Here is a 15,523-nt window from a genome sequence, read left to right as displayed (position 1 = left end):
TCGGTTTAGGAATGTTATAAATAAACCAATTTTTCCTATCGTAATTAACATCCCATTTGCATCATAAATATAGCACATAGTTTACTTTAATTTTTTCAAAATTCTAATGCAATGCGCATTTTTGTGGCCGAATTAGAGTTCAGCGCTACTTATAGTAAACTACTCTTATTTTGTAAACAAAAGATTTATACACAACAGTGTTATTTATGCTTGCATAAATCTGTTCTTGACAGCATGAGTAACCTTTAATATTAAAAATAGACAAAATGCATTCATCATAAAAATTTAAATAATTTTTCAAAATAAATCTCAATGAAACGACAAACTATTTATCTACATGGCTGCAGTTATTAATAAAAAATATGAACTAAAACGCAAGCTTTTCACGACAAGTAAAGTAATTCTTTCATCGTACTTTAATGCACCTTTCAATAGAATGAAACGCAAAAAGGGCGGGAAATCGTGAGAGGATTGCTCGTCGCAATATGTTGGAAGGGATAGATTTTTAATTTTGTGAATTGCTTTAATTATTTCCGCAGCTACTTTTAAAGCCAGGCAGTCTGGGTGGCTAGACCGATACTGCACCGCGACACAATCTCGTGCCTGTAATTGGAAAAGGTTGCGGAGGCTGTAAGGTTGTCTTCCTTCATTGCGGGTCAGTGGTAGGAGGTAGTCTAATCCCCGCTAGCCGTTCACGGTAAATAAAATTCTGCCCATTGCGTAGCTATCGCCCTATTGTTTGACTTTACTTTATATTTCGGGCCACTTATTTATATAGGATTATTTCCGGATTTTTTTTCTTCAACTCTAATTTGTTTACGCCCCCCCAAAAAAGGGTCTTTGATGCATAAAATGTGATTTATTATTAAAGATTTCAAACGATACTAAAATAGAAATAGATAATTCTTTTATTTGATCGTTACTGTTGTTGCACGATATCTTCGCAATATTTCTTTATGCGCAGATATAATTTTTCTTTTACTTATCTTTAATACTATAATCTTATCTGTAGTTGTAAAAAATATTTATTTGTACTCACTTGTCAGCAGTGATGAGGAAATTACTACCCACCTCCTGAAATACAAATACAAAGCATTATTAAATTAAGTCACATACTAAAACAGTGTTAAAATCGTAAAAATTTCATCGATTGTTTTATTATTTATTCTGAATATCTACGCAAGACTTAGATACCAATCAATATTTGACAAATTTTTCGAAAAAGAAACATCGCCAGCTAGAACATATTTTTTAAAACAGAAATAAAGTTCTAAAAAATATGCAAAATTTTATTCAAATTATGTAGAAGATAACGTTGCTAATTATATCTGTATAATTATCGGCAAATAAGGGAAATTAATTAATCATTAAATTTATATAAGGACTTAAAACATTTCTTTATAATAATCAACTTTTCAATATCAGTTGATTAACATTCTAGATTACTGAATTTTAACATTAATGTATATTTTATTCATTTTTATGCTTTAGAATCTAATATTGTGTTTTTTGGCAGGCTTAGAACTTTACTGCGATGTATTGAAATTTTAAACAAAGAAATAGTCTGAATTCTAGAATATAAAATATTTCAATGCATCGCAATAAAATTCCAGGCCTACCAAATGACATAATATAAAATTCTAAGGCTTAAAACTAAATAAAATGTACATTTTAATATTCTAAACCATTTCACACCTTTAAAGTAAGAAATATAAATGTGAGAAGTATAAATAATATAAATATAACGGATATGTGAAGAATAGGATACTTTCTTAATAAAAAGAAGAATTAAAAAAAAATATACATCGGAAGTTTATTACGGCTATGGTTACGCAAAGTTTTCCCGGAACACGAGGCTTCCGACATTAATAACTTAAGTTAATATTGGACGCGAGCATGATGCATTTTGGCTGCGAGAGCCTCGTAATATGTATCTCGTCGTTACTGTCGCCGACACGGGCGCGCATATACGCGCGCGAAAACGATATTTCACACACAGTTTGATGAGCTCCCCGCATTAAGCCGGGGGTAAGTAATTATCGACTGAGCAGTGACCAGGATGGCCGGGGCTCGGCCACTCCCTCCTGGGGTGTCCCAGTGCGTGTCACCGCATTAACCACCCCTATACGGACATCGTTCTCATCAAAGTTCAAACGCTGCATATCTCCGATACGTCATTGTAACCTCTGCACGGCTTAATTAACGAGACCGGACGTAGCATCATAGACAAGAATTCGTTTACTTCGATATCCGTGTCGCCTTCGAAAATCACAAATGGACTTTTGTGTATAATCAGCCTGATAAAAAAAAAGTCAAATGTAATAACAATGAATAAGTCCAATTGCTCGTACAACATTTTATCGTGTCAATATAAATGTAATAATAACGTAAAATTTTTAGATGAGATATCGTTCATCAAGTGTTGTAATTTACAATAACGATGCGATAATTCGATAAAACAGAATAATTTGATTACCTTATAAAAAGTTTCAGGTTCCAATGTTTTTTACAAATCAATTAGATATTTAATTACATAGATATTTTAATATTTTTTAATTTATTATTTAGTGTTTAAATATTTTTTAATACTCTTGTACGCTATTTACATTATAGTTGATATTAAAAGAGATAATATATATATTCTATGTATGATAGTCATTCTCGCTTATGTTCGCACAAACATTTGTTAAAATTATAGTAATTAAATACTTTATAATCAATTTCATTAATATAATCTTGAGGGTCATACTGATACCAATTTAATTAAGAGAGTCTTACCCAACGTACGAGCACAACGAAGGCACGACAGGAGGGAAAAGTTAACACATGAAACGGGGATTGTACGCACGGGACGCTAATTCGTGCTAATAACTGTATGCAATTAATAAAATTGGGTACGCGAAAATTCCGAATAAAGCCGCTACTGCATAAATTGCATGAAAATGTTATTTCATCGATAATGTTATCATAACATCAATAAAACATTATAAACATTAATTTCCGTCGCGATAAATCGTTGAATTTGATACTACGTAAATTTTCGATTATGCAATGTCAATGCATATAAATTTTCAGTGAAAATTGTTGAAGTTATTATATTGAAGAATCGGCGTTTGCAATTTCCTGCATTGAATGATTCTCAAGTATTTAAAAAACATGCTATTAATATTATTTTGTTTTCTTATATTATTGATGCAAACAATGATTTGTTAATATTTATGTATAAACATTAATTTAAAATCAATGATGCAATCGGGAATTAATAACGTTTAATGAAGATCTCAAATTGAATAAACTTCTTAGCGTAATGAGAAACACGATTTGACGCAGGTGAGAGAATAAAATCAGGACAAGTTGTCATATTGGGATCGTTTCGCCCATTTCGCGTTTCGTCGATTTCGTCGGTAATCTCGTTAAACTTCGAGGGAAGAGCACTCCTTTCTCCCACGTGACTCGCAATCAGTCGATTCTGCGGCACGGCGGGGGCAACGGTGTGTCCAAGCTTCCTCTCGAATTACCACCGAGAAGACGGCCAATCTAGCCCAGCCAAAGTCGACTGTCTCTTCCTCTTTCGTTTGTCGAAAACAAAAAAGATTAAAAACCAATCAACTTATAAAATTGAGAGCTTACATGCGGCTTTGAAGAAATCCACTAACAGTTTTTACAGATAGAAGATAAGACAAAAATCGTAGTTATAACAATTGTCGCACTAGTCGTAGTTAGCTAAAAATTCTTATAAATTTTTCAATTTTTAAAATCAATTTTTTTTTTCAGAAATAAAAACTTTGTCATGTAAAAATAAATTATTAAACATTTTTATTTATTTTTGCACAAAAAACTACCTTGTAAAAATAATTTACACAACAGTGCATTCACATTTATAAATTTTACATTAAGAGAATTTTTTTTTTCCTTTTACAGCGATTAATATAATGTTGTAAAAATGCGAAAATTTGAAGTGTCGTAATTATTTGAAAATTTATAAATCTGACTGATAAAATCTGCCATAAATCTTACGCAATTCAATAGTAAATGTTGATCTACTTCCACTACACTGTTAGAAAAAAATAATATATATATATATATATATAATAAATGTTTATTAATAACGCGTTTATTGAAAACGCTTAAATATTGATGATATTTATTATAAGTCAGTCAACAAATGGACAGAGCGCATATTGTTATGTTGTGCAAAATCCGTAAAAAACTGCGAGTCTTACTCTCTCTTTCTCTTGAATTTGTCTTTTTATCAGCTAATAACATCGACGCGACATTATACCCGAATATCCACTTGCTTTGAGCCGCAACGAGAAAGAGAGCCACAATATTAGTTCCTCCTCTCGGTAGACGTAACAAACACAGTTATTTTATTCCTCTGTTCCGCGCGCGCGAGCGAAGAAAGAAACCAAAGGCTCGCGGCGAAGCGGGATGAAGCATGCGAAGGGGCGTGGGGCTCGGCACGGGAGGACATTATGAAAGCATTTTCCTAACCGACTGGCAAAGCCCCGAAGACATTTATCCCGCGAAAAATGAAGTAAAATAAATATAATGTAAAAGGCAAACCGCGATGTTGGTACGGAAGAGCACGGTGTCCCAGGCAGGCCGCCGTTTCTCTTCCTCCGCTTCTCTTCCGCAAAGTCTCCGACTTCGTTTTCGTGTTCTCCTCCACAACGCGCTTCTCGCTGAAGAGACGAAGCGAGGTGAAGGGCGATTCTCCGCAAGCTGATACAAGGAATAACGGAAAATGAAGAAACGGCGGAATGAAAGAGGATGGAAGCGAGGGCAACGAGGAGGGAAAAGAGAGAGAGAGAGGAGTGTGGCTAGTCTCCAGCGACTTATCTTTTCGAGGACGTTAGTCCCCCCTCTTTCCCCTTCTTCTCCGCCCGCGGGTATTTTTCTTTCTTCGACATTCGTCCTCCTTTATACCTCTTTCAATATGCTCTTCTAATTCTCCGCCGTCCGTTTGCCCGGTCACGGAATTCCACTTTTCAACTTGACATTTTTAATTCTTTCTTTCCCTCTTCCTCCTTTCACGTAATCGTCTTACGATAGTAAAAGAGAGAGGGGGGGAGGGGGGGGGAAGAGAGAAGAGAGAGAAAGAGAGAAGCAGCCATTTGAGAAGCGTACGACGATATGCCATGAAGACACTCTCAGCTTCCCCTACGATTCCACCTACTTTTCGCCAGTCACCAGCTGGCGGTGTCCTCGGAACGCTTCCTCGCTTTGTGCTCGCGGATTTACCTCGTGCTGCCGGAGATCGTCTTACAGTTCTCCACGAGGAAAAAGAAATTTCAGGAAGCATACGCTACGCGAAAGAAATCTGAAATAAATTTCTCGAGCAATTTGTCTCACGCAATATAAGCACGTAGTTAGAGAGATCGTTATATTATTATTAAGCAATATTCAAGTTAATTAGGATTAGGACGACAATTTAAAAATTAAAGTCTAGCGTACTTTTCTCACATCATTTATATTAATACACGCAATCGTTAAATTCTTATCAATTTTGTGATATACAGGGTGATTCAAAATAACCTGATGTCCTTGCAATGCCATATTCTTGAGCGAATTCTGAGACGATTTTTCCTTTTACAAAATTTTGTCCGAAGCTTAGTTTTCGAGTTATAATTGAAAATAATTTGCTACTTACGAGTCCGATACAACGGACAGGCAGGGACGGTGCAATGCGTCATGAGACGACAGTAAACACTTGACAGTCTCATTATACATTGCGCGTCCCTGCCTGCCCGTTGTATCGAACTCGTAAGTTGCTACCTATTTTCAATTATAACTCGAAAACTAAGCTTCGGACAAAATTTTGTAAAAGGAAAAATCGTCTCAGAATTTGCTCAAGAATATGGCATTGCAAGGACATCAGGTTATTTTGAATCACCCTGTATATCACTCAATAAATAATAATCAACATATCCGGTATGTGTAAGAATACAAATGAGTTAGAGAGATGTTGATTTATCTATGCAGTCCGTCTGAAAATTCAGCGTCTGCATGTGATATTTGTAATATTTGATATTGAATTGACAAAAATATAAATACTCTGTTAAAAATTTAACAGTTGGAGGAAACAATTGAGAGAATTCAGGAGAATTATCACCGATGTTAAGACGCTGCGCTCTCGAAACGCAGGCGTGGTTGCAGCCCGACGGATCGGATCGGTTTGTAGGAACCGACGATGTGGATTGGGGCACGACCGGGTGACTGTTGAAAGGAACCGTGGAAGGAAGGCAGGAAGATATTTACCAGCGTCTCCTCTTACAACCTCGGCAAACTTCAATTCCCCTTTTCCGCGTCCTAGCTCCCCCGTATTTACAATTGGTTACCCGATGCCTAATCCGATGAGAGAGCAGAAGAGGGACAGACTGTCGTGTCGTAATTTAAGGTGAACGTACGAGAGGTACGAAGAGTGCGGGGAGGAAGGGCGCGATTCGACTCATGCACGTCAAAGCGCGTCGCCGGAGCAAGTAGAAATTGCGAGATTTCGCCGGCCGCCGCCGAATGTTGAATTTCGGTTACTCGTCGCTCTCTTCGCCGAGCACCGAGCGAAATCATTGATTACATTCGATAACAAGAAATAGAAATCAAAGTAAATCGATCGCGGAATATCGCACACTCCGATCGTTCCAGAATAAATAAACTTTCAAACGTGGCATCCTGCAAAAATTACTCGTAAAATTACACGTTTGCAACATCACGGCAATTACGCAACACGGATATATCTATTCGCTAAGATTTTACGGACGTGTTCCGTTGAATTTCAACGAAAGACACGTAATAATAATCCGGGAACAAATCCCGAACAAGCGGAGCGTGTTAAAGTCAGAAAATTGGAAATAATCCACCACCGATGAGGATTCATGAATTTCCGAAAATAATTAGCGATACATCGGCACGCCCCATCTGCATTTTGCTACGTGCCACCAGAATGCCAGATCCATGATTTATTTTCGCACAAATGCGCACAATTAACGCGATTCTGGTATCAATCCGATATTTTGGCTGAACACAATCCGATATGACGCGCGTGCAAGTATATTTTTTGTTTATTTCCCCTTCCGTACCGCGCTCGCACTGAAAGATATTTGTAACGGCCTGTTACGCATATGCGCATACGTTTGCACGCTGGAATGCACTCGATAATTGCTACTATTTAAAATTGCATCTCCTACCGCCCTTTTTTTTACAAATTTCTGCGATAAATATCCGGACGGTGGCTTCATGCGGATTGGAAAGTGTACCGCTAACCAATGATTTTTTTATGCAAAAATATGCAACGAATCACCGAGAAAAATATGATCCGGACGACCGCGCTCACCGACAGAACCTACATGCGCGGAATAAAATTAAGTGACGCGGCGCCGCGTGGAATATAACGAGAATCCAAGTTTGCTTGTAGCAAGGATTTTCAACCTTGATTTCGTCGATCGCCGAAGCGAATTTCTCGATTTTTAGTTACAACTTGCGGCAAATTTTCGAAATAAATGCCCATTTCCTTCTCCGTACCATTGGCATTTTAACAAAAATTCATTATGTTTAATGCGAGCACGACGTGTTTAATAAAAGTATCGACACTATCTTTATATAAAAATTGGATACCAAGTGAATAAACATTGGCACCGATAAAATAATATTATATTCGATTTATTCGATACAGCGACTCAAAACTAGACTCTAAAAAAAAATCTCCAAAAACTTCTCAGGTAAGTCTTTATTCGTTTCACATATTACTATTCGTGATTCAAATCGCGATAGGAAATGCATATCGTTCGACGAAGGGTGAGCTTATCAAATTCCATTAATGTATTCAAAGAACGGCCAAACTAGCGATATCTGTGAAGCTACTCGGTAAGTTCGCGAGGCCTCCTTACCTTATAAATATTCAAATTGGTAACAGCCCTTTTCCCGCGAATGGAGAGCCGTGCGTTTGAATTTTTGAGGGTTAATCGAGGCGAAATTTTGCGGTTACTCTCATTTAAATGAGCGTTCTTCGCGAGAACCATTATTGCAGGCTGCCGCCATCGGTGAAGCGTAGTTATACTGTCTGACAATTAGATTTCATCATGAAGAAAGATAAAACCATTTTCTGTTAACTTTACTAACAAATTATTTCATTTACAATAAATTAGCGATTAGACTTTTTAAATAAAAGTTCTAATGTAAAATTCAGAAGCAATTGTCTAACTAAAAATTCAAATTTGGTAACCCCAAAAATCTACGTGTTTTACCGATATTGTGTTTTACGAAAATCTTATAAGTGGGAAAAAACTTTTATTAAAATGACGCATATATGCGTCATTAATATTTAAGAAATTAATTTTGCTTAACATAAAAATTTTCGCTAAAATCTATCTAAACATCGATATTCCATAATCATAATAATTACGGATAAATATTTGCAGAGGAAAAAGTCTCAATTAGATTGACAATATGCGATCTTTAAAAATGTGAACGGGGGAGGAGCGTTAAAAGAATCAACTGCGCCAAATAATACACGCTATCCTTTCTATAGACTGATACCGGTTGAAAGGTTGGCAAACTACAGTTGCTTTGAAGCGCGATTGGCGACTCAGAACCTCAACCGTGTTGCGGTGTGTTCGCAATCCCGCTAACCCCTCAGGCATGCGGCACATACCCTCTTTTCTCACCCGCCACGTCGGTTCAAACATCCCGAGAACGGCGTCGGTGCAGGCTAAAGCAGGACCGAAACCAGAAGTGGAAACAGAGACGAGTACAAGGGCGAAAGGATGCTGCGCGCGACGTGAGGGGTGCAGACTGCGAGGTGGAAAGAGGCCGACGCGGTATCGGGTGCATCGTTCCGTGTTGAACTTTCCTCTATGGTCTGAGTGAAATCGTTTCCTGCGGAAGAGCAAGCACTTCGTGCACCCACCACCGAACATCGCGATTTCCTCCGCGAGCCAATTCGCCGAACATTCGACGACTTCCGGGATGTTACCCATTCCGATGATCGGCAATGTCGTACTTGAGATTGAGATCTGAAATTTTCGCTGCGCGATAATGCACCGCGGGAGAATGAAATCTATTTCATAGAAATTTTTCCTTACATTGTAAAAAAATATATTCGAAAAAAAAAGAGAAAGTTTGCGTATACATATATATACAAAATCCGACATCCGAGAAAATCTTTTATTATATTAGTTTTATATATAATATATATAAAACAAATATAGTAAAAGAATTTCTCGGATCTCGGATTTAATAAACTTATTAATCGCAGAATTAAAAGCAGAATAATTATTATACACAACACACGCAATCGTATCTTTAACCTCATATCAATGTTAATTTGAAATACTCATATTTAAAAAAACTAATACCAAAATCAAACCTGAAACTAAAAATAAACAATTTCTCGTTATTCAAAATAATAACGTCAAGTTATTATTCCATGAGAATACATAAATTATCACATTACAAGCGATCGTATGATAACAATACGATCATTTCGAATTCTGACTCGATTACATATATTCTCCAATTATATAATAACTATCTAACGCAACATAACTACCTAACTATGCAATCAAATGTAATTAATATACAACCACTTGATGCTGACAACTATATTCGAAAACATTCGCACATCACGGAGTTAATATCATATATAGAGAATAAATCGCAGATTTAATATTAATGAAACTAATATCAATCATACTTCCCCTTAAAATATCTTGCTAAGATATTGAAGCAACTTTTGTTCTATTCAAGATTTTCCTTGAGGAAATTTTTGGCACATAACGATCCATCGAAAAAAAAACTGCCAGCTTTGCAACGCTTTCATACTGTAATCTCTTATACAGGACAGATAATATAAAAACAGATTTAAATACATATATATAATTAAATTTCCTAAAAATATAGACTAATATATCGGAAAAAAGCAATTATTAGTACGCAAATTATTAGTGAGTATGTGTGTGTGCGTATATATATGTGCAGTCATTGCTCAATCATTAGGTAGTGACCGGAGGTGTCGCAAGCGACCCCATCGTCAATAGACATCGAGTGGATCCGGTGGTATTATAGCGCGTGTGTAACGCGATATCGCGTCTCGTAATGCTTGATGCGGGTAAATCCCCCACGTCACACAAAAAGCACGACTGCCAAAGCTCCCGAGCATGCCTCTCTGTTTATAGCAAACAGCTACATGATGCGGCGAGCAAGGGCTGCGAAGCGGTAAAATAGGATGAAAAACGTCGAATATCCGGGCGTTATCGAAATGACAATGTGGCTGATGCGCACCACGTCGATAGCTCGAAGGGTGGTAGCGCGAAGATATCTTTAGGCGCTGATCTGAGCGCGTTCACGCGTGTCGACCTTGCTCTCAATGCGCGTTTTGAAAGATTACCGTGGCTGAAAATAGCAGAGGAAACACTTCCCTAGAGAAACGAAACGACAACAACGCCAATAAAGTGAAGAATGGAAATCACAAAAAGTTCGAGGATAATTCAAATTTTATAATTTAGACAAAAGTACATAAGGCTTAAGCTTGCAATTTTTATTTCTTAACCTCTTAAGTTAATAACGCATATATTTATATATTATTTAACTAGTAACAAAATTTAAATATCCAAGATAAATTTTCTTTTGATAAGTTTCTTTTGATAAGTTTTCTTTTGAAAAAAGAGATATTGCCAAATGTAACAAAATGAAGTAGTAACATAATGTTTCGTCGGCAATAAGCGGCGAGAGAGAGAGAGAGAGAGAGAGAGAGAGAGAGAGAGAAAGAGAGAAGGAGGGTGAACAAGTAAGGTGGCGGCTGTCAACCCTTGAACAATTTTAAATGTAAATGTAAATTAAAGTATTGGCCGCGTCGCTGCTGTCTGGATACAGGTCGGGAACGAGCGACAACAGCCTGCCTGCCTGCCTGCCTGCCTCTACGCTGCATTTACATATTAAGTGGCCGCGACCCAATAACATCCCCGCTCCATAGAGTTTCACGTACTTTACCGCTCATCCTGCCAACCCCCGATGTCGGCGGCGATGTCGGCAATACGGCTCTTCGATGCGGATCTTCCGCCGTTTCCGAAATCAGTTGTGATAACATAAAAATAAGTATATGAATAACCAACTACCGCGATCAACGATGCATTGGTTATATAATATTGACTATATTGCTAAATTTTATGCCGATATGTAGAATGAATAATGTAAATAAATCTTCCCAATGTATCCCTTACGTCCTTAACGACTCATGATTAACATTAAATGAGAATGTTTCCAAATCGGATGCATTCTTAATCATTGTATTAGGCAATATTCAAAATAGCGCATACGTTTTATGTTTTATTGGAGGAAATATTACTTTCAAGACTACTGCTTCAGTAACTGTGTAGAGTCGGGCATTATTAATGCGTGATACGCGATCAACCGTAAGGGCACTGTTCGCAGAATCAAATTTATGGGTGCGTGACATCGAATATTGTTTTTCTCTTATCGTACGCTAAGTACGTATGGTTTGATGCGAACGATGTTTTCCAATACGAGTGATGTTTGTTGACTCTCAACGTCAAAATAATGGAAAAAAACATAACTGTATAAACCACAACAAAAATTGTCATCAGCGAGATACAAACGGTTAATTTTATGCAGCTTTCATGGAGAACTTCAGTGTTCTCATTATTATTGCAATCTCGTTGATTAATTAAGCATGGATTATTTTAAAAGAAAAAATGTTTGTTTTAAACAATATCATCTCTTTTTAAACTCGTTTTAAACTCCCAGGCACGCCATGCGCCGCCAGCGAAGAGTAAATTTTGTCGCTTACGCAAAATAAACTTCGACGAATCATCCGCCGGTCTTGTAACGTGCACCGGCGGAATACGAGGCAAGGGAGAGAAGCGAGGGCGAAGAAAGGGAGCGGAGAAAATAGGCAAAACAACAAGAGTAAAAATGGCTTAATAGGTCGGGAGTTAAGAGAGAGAGAAGACGCGAGAAAAGGTCTCTTGCGGTACATTTGGGTTTTATTGAATATAACGCGTGTGCGGAACCCCAACTGGCTTTTCAAGAACTACCCCTTCGAACCACCCTATTCGCGAATCATCCACTACCGACACCACTAAACCTCACAGTCGCCAACAGACGCGACCACTACAGTTATTACGGCATACGCCGACTTGTGGCATTTTTGCGTGCATTTAGACGGTTTTTTCTTCTTTTTTTTTTCTTTTTTTTTTTCTTTTTTTGGTACGTCTTTCCACTCTTCGAAGGCGCACGTTTGGAGTTAACGGCCTCCCCAAGCGACTTCGAAGGTAAAGCGCGCGCAGCGCTGGTTGGTTCCTCCGGCCTCGTTATCGAACTCGGCTGCACGATCCTGGACTTTTATACGGTCTCTTACCGCTCTCCTGATCCTTGCCTCGAAAGGTTTCATTAGGGAAGGACCACGCGCACAGATACTCCTTGTTCGCTAGCTCCCGGGAGTAGATGTTGCAAGAATCGCGAGATTGGAGAAGGAAGAACATCTCTTTCGCTTCGATAGATCGAGAGATGCGAAAAATAATAAGCCCTGTACACCGATGTGTTGTTCGGCTCGCGTTGCGCTCACAATTATCTCCGGACTGCCGATCAATCTTTCTAAATGAAAGTGGAAGTAGTTTCAAGACGAACAAAGAATTTAATTCTCGGAGGGTAAAGTAAACAATTAATCCCCTAACTGTTCAACAATAATAACGCTGTATTGTCTAAAATAATTTCTATAAAGAAGAAAATTTAAAGATTGTATATTCGATGTTTTTTGGTACGTTCAATTTTAAATCCAGTCAATTTCACAAATAAAAATTATTAATCGTAAAATTGAACAATGTAGCAATTGGAAAATATTAAATTCGAAAGATTTGAGTGGAGATTTGAATTTAGTAACTCCAAAAATCTCTACGAATATGTGTTTTGCGAAAAATAATATAAACGAAAAAAAATATCCCTGTAAATTATGCATATACACGTCATCAACACGTAAGAGATTATTACGTTGAGTCAAGTGCACAGTAAAGTTTATCGTAGCAAAAAGTATTAGAATAAAGCAGATATCTGTGGAGAAGTTGAACGCGCGTATCCTAGTTTCTGGATAGACGCGACTTTCGTGCGCGCTCACGCGAGTTTTGTTTCTCCAAGTTGGATTAGTGGCACCTTCAGCTTCGGTCACATAACATGCCATCTCCTTTCCGCGCCATACGGAGAAGCACTCGAACGGCAGTAACACGGGCGGATCTCGACTCTATGTCCTTCCGAAGCTGCTTCCACCACGCTTTTTACCGGCGCATGTGTGCGTAATCGTGACGGAGAAATACATATCCGATACTATGGGATAGGAAAAGACGGTATCCTCGACGGAGCATCTGTCGATCGCGTCCAAAAGGAGAATGGAGGAACGAAGCCGGAGCGGGCTGGAGGCTTTACGCAAACGTATTGCATAACCGTATCGAGCCGTTTTTGAAGCGCACCGCGCGCGCACCGTGCGGGGATCAGAATGCTATACCCGGATGCAATACCTACGTATGTACACCCGTGTATGATGTATGCCCATCTCGACGCATTTCAAATATTGGAAACAAGAGAACGACGGTTGCCGAGCTTTAACTCTAAACTTCTCGATACATCTTGTAAGACAGATCTTTTGTTTCACTTTTCCCTACCTAAATTCGTAATTTTGTGGCTGGCGGTAAAAGATCTAGAAACGATTATTGAAAGAATAATTAAACTAGTTTCACTTCGAATTTAAATCACATAAATTTAGATTATACCGTTTAATTACTTTAGCAGGCGTGTAAATTCAGTATTGATGTAGTAATACAGGATCGTATTAAATACACACGAACCAGAAATAGATATCAATAAAAATAAATTTTAAATAATAATATAATAGCAATTGGTGATTAAGAGTTGCATTTGTTCCGTATCACGTGTTTCACCTCGGTGGAATTTTGTTTAATGAAAGACATCGTGTTTATGATTCGAATGCGAGGGTAGTGCGAGCCCGGATCAAACAAAAGGAGTTATACGCGGACGTGCGAACGATATCGAGTTTTTCTAGTGCCTGAATCAGAATACAGACTTAGCTTGGACCTACATATACCTCCAGAAGTATGCACATGATATTTGAATCGTGTATGTGAATGGATAAAGATACGTGCAGATGCAACACAGTCTGACAGAGTTTCTCAATCCGCGCAAAACGTATTACTTTGATTTTTATACTACGCAAAGTACAAATTGTTAAAAGAGTTACGTTTTTCATAATAAGTTTTATAATCACGCATTAATAAGTTACATATCGCAATTTTTTTATATATAATGCAAAACAATTAGTAACTGAGTTAACAGAAATGTATATGTTACGCTGATTGCAGAAAAATAATTTCAATTATGTTAATATATACTGTTAAATATACAGTTCTTCAAAGATATAAATAATGATATAAAAGACTATAAGAACCAGAAGTATAATTGGCGCAAGGACTATCTGCTGTCGAAGCTTGTACACAATGCAATATAGAATATAAAATCAATTATTAGCATGTGTGACAGAGAAAGTATATGTGTCTCGTGTGTAAATCAGACTAGAAGATAACTTAGGACAAGAATTAAGGAACATCATATCAGCATTAAAACGAACGGCACATATTTTCGATCGTTATTAATTATTATTAAAAATGTTATTATGATTATCAAAAAAAATGTCTCGGACCACTGAGAAATTGCGGTGCCCTAGAATTACTAATAATTGATTTTTATATATTATCATTTATAATTAATCTAAAATGGCCTAAGTATTAAGAAAGGCTATTTACCTTTCTTCTATTGACTTCGTCAACCAACGTACCCTAGATGTCGGCGCGGTTTCTCCGCGTGACAACCACTGATCGCCGGACAGCCGAACAATAAAGGCTCATGTACAAAAGCCCAGTGGCATTCCTATCCATTCACACATGCGGGAAGGTCGTCTGGACAATGCTAAAGCTCGCAAGCTCTGTGTACAGCCGGCAGGCTTGATATTAAAATACTTTGGCGTATCCGACGGTGAGAGAGGACGCAGGCGCCGAAAAGCGCGACGAGTAAATTCTTTCACAGAAGGCGGAAGATCTTTGCCCCGTGCTTGCACAATCTTCCGCCACGGCTACAGGAAATTCCACGGATTCTGTTCGAACGTTGTCACAATGTGTCTGCTGGCGTTGGAGCGATCGGTATCCTTTGATGTCCGGATCTGCTTATTGTTAATAAAAGCTTACTCGCGAGAAAAGTCGGAGGTACATTGAATCGGAAGCAAAAGCAGAATGCACGAAGCATCGCTGTATTTTGTGAAAATACCTGCTCGCATATCAATACTTCTTCTATCGTGACGATATTTTGTATCTCGCTGCAACTTTATCAGTGCTTTTGCGATGTTCTTCGAAACACGAATCAAATTGCTCACATTGAAAAGCGACAAATAGGAAGAAGCCATATTCCTTCTAATTATCATACTAATAATGGCTGGAAAGGGGGAGGGATT

The 15,523-nt window shown here is 37.8% G+C and overlaps 1 long non-coding RNA gene across 1 annotated transcript in view; it reads right to left on the bottom strand.

Annotated features, from left to right (window-relative positions):
• The window catches only part of LOC137000384 (uncharacterized), a 145,700-nt gene that overhangs the window by 39,582 nt on the left and 90,595 nt on the right, over positions 1–15,523 (bottom strand). Inside the window, exon 7 of the long non-coding RNA XR_010890636.1 lies at positions 1,040–1,074. This is a non-coding gene — a long non-coding RNA (uncharacterized lncRNA). The remainder of the gene's footprint in view (positions 1–1,039; positions 1,075–15,523) is intronic.

The sequence above is a fragment of the Linepithema humile genome, chromosome 6, assembly GCF_040581485.1.
Source record: "Linepithema humile isolate Giens D197 chromosome 6, Lhum_UNIL_v1.0, whole genome shotgun sequence".
Lineage (NCBI taxonomy): Eukaryota > Metazoa > Arthropoda > Insecta > Hymenoptera > Formicidae > Linepithema > Linepithema humile.
Note: the sequence above shows the minus strand (reverse complement) of the source record. Positions and strands in the feature narration are given on the sequence as shown.